Raw genomic sequence first — 5,481 nt, 5'->3', positions numbered from 1 at the left:
AGCTTGAGAACATGCCAGTTGACTAAACTGAAAATTTTACATCACACTGAAGAGTAAATTGTTCCCACAGATATGGCATCACAAGATCTGACAAAAGTATAGGTGTTTTATACCTTTTGACCTTGCAATTCTGTTCTAGGAATTTATCCACTGATAAACTCATTCACATGCAAAATGACATATTCACTGTAGCACTGTTTATAATAGCAAAAGGCTGATAAACCCCTAAATATCCAATAATGGACTGATTAAACAGATTAAAGCACATCCACTCAATGAGATTCTGTACAGCCACGAAGAAGAATGAGAAAGTGCCCACATGAGAAAATTCCACTTGGGCAATATGGAACAACCCTCATGATAAACTAAGTAAATATGGCAGAGGACAAAATATATGCCTATTCTACCATTTTATTTTTCTAAAAAAAAAAAAAACCTATATATGTATACATGTACATGCACACACACACACACATACACATATTTGCTTGTCTGTGGCTGGGGAACAAGGGTGGAAGGCATTTTTTTCACTATACATGCATCTTACATTCCATTTGGATTTTGAATCATGTAAAAATATTATTTTCTCTAAAAATAAGTCAAGAAAAAATAACAATTAAAAGAAAAAACATAATGGCCTAATCACTTATACCAACATCCTGGAATCCCAGATTATTCTGTTATTCTAATCCCTTCTGCATATTATTTGCCAATTAACAGTTCTTAACTTTGATTTCTTTATTCCATAAACACAATAACAAATACATAAATACAACAGAGCTAAGCAAACTTCCAGATAATTGGTCTCATGGTGGCTTCATATTACTTCCCACTTCAAGCCAATGAACACACCTGCTGCAGTTCCTCTTGTCATCTCCATCCCTCAGTTCATGTGGTTTTCCACCAGAATACATCTCACCTTCTCTGGTCTTCTGGTCACTTCAATATCAGTTCCACCTTCTCAAGGCCACCTCCATCACGGACCTGAGGCAATGGTCTCTCACTTCTCTAAGTCCTATAGCCTTTGTTGTATGTAGCACAAGTTCCTCTGCAAAGGACCTATCTTCCTAATCAGACTCTATGCTGCTTTGAATATAGGGATTTTCTACTTTCATATTTCCCACACACTCATTGAGCATAGTTGCGTCATTGTTAACTTCCCTTGAGTCACCCCTGACTCATGGTGACCCAAGGCACTACAGAATGAAATATCACCCAGTGCTAGCCATCTCCATGATTGGTTGCAAACCAGATCACTGGGATCAATAAGGTTTCATCCACTACTTTGTGGAAGTAGAACACCAGGCCTTTCCTCCTAGTTTGTCTTAGTCTGGAAGCTCCACTGAAGCCTGTACAGCATCACAGCAACACACAAGCCTCCCCTTACATGGGTGGTGGATACACATGAGGTGCATGGGCCAGGAAGCGAACTTGGGTCTCTTGAATGGAGGTAAGAATTCTACCACTGAACCACCAATGTTACCAGGTATAAATTACATTCTCAGAAATATCTGCTGATTCATGGTGCTAAACAACTCCCCGCAGGGATCTGTACACTTGGGATTCACTTCATCATTCTTTTTCCTCTCCAATTCAGTCCCCTCCAGTGTTCAAAGACTTTTCTCTGAAAGAACAGTTCACCTATTGTACTACTAGGAAGAAATCTTATGAGAGTCCCAAAACAAAGGCTGTGTCCCAGTCTGGCCTCTGAATCCCACAGGTTCCATTTGGAAACGTTTCTGGGCAAGGTAGGGAGAAAGGTAACAAACGTGAGGTTGGCTGCCAGGCTTATAACATGAAAGCCAAAGCACACTGAATCATGATCTGAAGGACAATTAAGCCAGGGAAAGAGGCCCTGCAGATTTCTTGGAGGACTCCTCATTTAAATCCTCTCCCCAACCCCACTATCCAAGCAAAAGGACCCCTGGTGGTGCAAAGGTTAAGAGTTCAACTGCTAACCAAGAAAGTTGGTGAGTCAAATCCACCAGTTGCTCTGCAGGAGAAAGATGAGGAAGTCTGCTTCCATAAAGATTTACAACCTTGGAAACCCTGTAAGGCAGTTCCACTCTGTCCTATAGGATCACTGTTGTTGTTGTTGTTATGTGCTGTTGAGTCATCTCTAACTCATAGCGACCCCTCCTTGGGTTTCTGAGGAAGTAGCACTATGGAAGTAGAGTGCCCAGTCTTCCTTCTGAGGAGTGGCTGGTGGGTTTGAACCACCAACCTTCTGGTCTAGGAGTCGAAATTGACTCAAGGGCAATGAGTTTGGTGTTTGCTTTTTTTTTTTTTTTTCTTTTGTCAAAACAAATGAAAACAAAATCCCATAACCCACTTAGAAAAAAAGTAACAGGAAAAGCATTTGGCTCAGGTAAAAAGAAGCTCCTTCTAATACAACAAAGAGAATCATAATAACGGTTTTCTTCTAAATATTTCTAAAGCTCCACATTCTTTTGATATGTGTTCTTTCTCATTATTATTAACAATATATCCCAAAACACCACCATCTTCCCATGTAGGAGTGTTGCTTATCTGTCACTCTTTTAATTCTTTTTCATTATTCATGACTCAAAATCATTTGTTCAAATGAGCTTTGCCTTGGGCTCAGGAAGGGGTTTAACAAGGTCTGAGATCAGAAGTTCCTGAAGAGCCAGAGATCCAATTGCTCTACATTTGTTGTCCTGCCCAGCAGTCACTCAAATAGGAGTAAGAAAACAGTCCTGTGTCACCACTAGGGTGTAGGAGCTTTCACGGACTTTCTGGTCACTTGCATGTTGCTGTGATGCTGGAGGCTACACCACTGGTATTTCAAACACAAGCAGGATCACCCATGATGGACAGGTTTCAACAGAGCTTCCAGATTAACACAGATTGGGAAGAAGGAAGGTAGGGGCCATCCACATCTCAAAGACTTGGCCAGTGAAAAACTTATGAAAAGCATTGAAACACTGTCTGATATACTACTGGAAAACTTTATAACTAGCCCTGAAACATTGTCTGATATAGTGTTGGCAGATGAGTCCCTCAGGTGTGAAGGTGCTCAAAATATGACTGGGGAAGAGCTGCCTCTTCAAAGCAAAGTTGACCTTAATGACATGGATGAAGTGAAGTGTTTGGGTCCTTCGTTTGCTGATGTGGCATGAATCAAAATGGGAAGAAACAGCTACAAACAACCATTAATAATTGGAACATTGGAAGTTATCAAAAATGAAATGGAACAGATAAAGATCTATATCCTAGGCATTAGTGAGTTGAAATGGACTAGTTTTGGCCATTTTGAATCAGACCATTATATGATCTACAACGCCGGGAATGACAAATTGAAGAGGAATGGTGTGGCATTCACCATCACAAAGAGTGTTTCAAGATCTATCCTGAAGTATAATGCTGTCTGTGATAGGATAACATCCAAACACCTACAAGGAAGAAGATCGATTAGTACCACTGTTGTTCAAATTTAGCATCAACCACCAACGCCAAAGAAATTAAAGACTTTTACCACCTTTTGCAGTCTGAAATTTATCAAACATGCAATCAAGATGTATTGATTCTTACTGGTGATTGGAATGTAAAAGTTGGAAACAAAGAAGAATCACCAATATTTGGAAAATATGGCTTTGGTAATAGAAATGACACTGGACCAAAAGAGTCAAAAGAGAACCTACAGATTGGGAAAAAATACTTGGTAATGACATATCTGACAAGGGAATTATCTCTAGAATTTATAGAAAACTCCATCTCAATAACAAAAAGACAAACAATCCAATTTAAAAATGGGCAGAAGACATGAATAGACACTTCACCAAGGAGGATATTCAAGCGGTCAACAAACATATGAAGAAATGCTCATGATCATTAGCTATTAGAGAGATGCAAATCAAAACAACAATAAGACACCATCTTGCTCCAGCACTAGTAGCAAAGTTCAACAAGACAGAAAATAACAAATGCTGGCGAGGTTGTGGAGAGATTGGGACTCTCATACACTGCTGGTGGGACTGTAAAATGGTACAACCATTGTGGAAAGCAGTATGGCGATTCCTTCAAAAGTTGGAACTAGAAATACCATTTGACCCAGCTATTCCATTACTAGGTATATATCCTAAAGAAGTGAGAGGCATGACAAGAACAAACATATGCACACCCATGTGCATCATGGCACTATTTACAATAAAGATGGAAACAACCTAGCTGTCCATCAACTGAGGAATGGATATCCAAACTATGGTATATACACACAATGGAATACTATGCAACCCTAAAGAATAATGTAGAATCTGCAAAACACCACATAACATGGATGAACTTGGAGGACATTATGCTGAATGAAATAAGTCAACCACAAAAGGACAAATATTGTATTAGTCCATTATTGTAATAGTCAAGGAAATGTTTATCTATGGAAGGACATTTTCTTTGTTGGTTACTGGGGTGGGAAGGTAGGGTAGGGAATACTGTTAGATAGACAGAGATAAGTTTTGACTTGCATGAAGAGAAGGGCAATGTACCAAATGGGAGTGATCACTGTAGTGGCATTGAGGAAGAGAAAGACATAGAGAGGTATGTGGGAAGTACAGACAACAAAGATGAACTCTTTTGCACATATAGTACAGCATGGTCAGTGAAGGCAAACACGGGTATATGGGTGGATAGATGGGTAGACAGGCTGAAATATTAGGTATGTATATGAAGTGAAGAGTGCACCCAAGAACATGTATAGGGTTGGCAGACAGCGGTCCAATAACTTTATGTGTATGATCTGAATTCCCAGCTGTATAATGGGGCTGACAAGGAGCAAGGTTGTAGTCACTGCTTGGTCACAGTCAGCTACCCAGAGGGACCGAGTAGTTGAACCTGTAGGCTCGGGACCATAGTCGCAGAGGACATCAAGCTCAATTGGCATAACGTACTACACAAAACATTGTTCCATCTCCTACTGTGGCGAGTAGCTACTGAGATCTTAAAAGCTTACAAGCTGCAGTCTAGATGTAACAATGGGTCTCTCCTCATCCAGAGCCAAGAAGAATGAAGACAACAAAAATTAATGGAAACAATTAGTCCTAGTGACTGGTACACCATCCAATCTGCAGCCTATACAACTATGAGACCAGAAGAACTAGATGGTGGCTGGCTACTACTGTCAACCATTTGGAAGAGGATCTTTGTAAGAGATCCTGGATAGACAGGGAGAACAATGTGGAACAAAACTCAAAATCATTTGGAAAAAAAAAAAATCAGGGAACATGTTTGCTGGCCTGGTACAGCCTGGTGGAACCACTGAGACTATGGCCCCTAGATGCCCTTCAGGTCTGGAATTGAACCCACACCTGTGGCTTCCAGCCAAACAATAGCATATGAGTTGAACATTTACCTGAGGTAGATACACTCTTTGGAGAGAACAAGCATGAGAGAAAGAAGGGCTGCTTATGCACAGGGAGACAGCTCAGGGGGTAGGAGTTCATGAAGGGATGGACACAGGGAAGA

The sequence above is a fragment of the Orycteropus afer genome, unplaced genomic scaffold, assembly GCF_000298275.1.
Source record: "Orycteropus afer afer isolate SDZICR_OR568_19922 unplaced genomic scaffold, OryAfe1.0 scaffold00231, whole genome shotgun sequence".
Taxonomy (NCBI): domain Eukaryota; kingdom Metazoa; phylum Chordata; class Mammalia; order Tubulidentata; family Orycteropodidae; genus Orycteropus; species Orycteropus afer.
Note: the sequence above shows the minus strand (reverse complement) of the source record.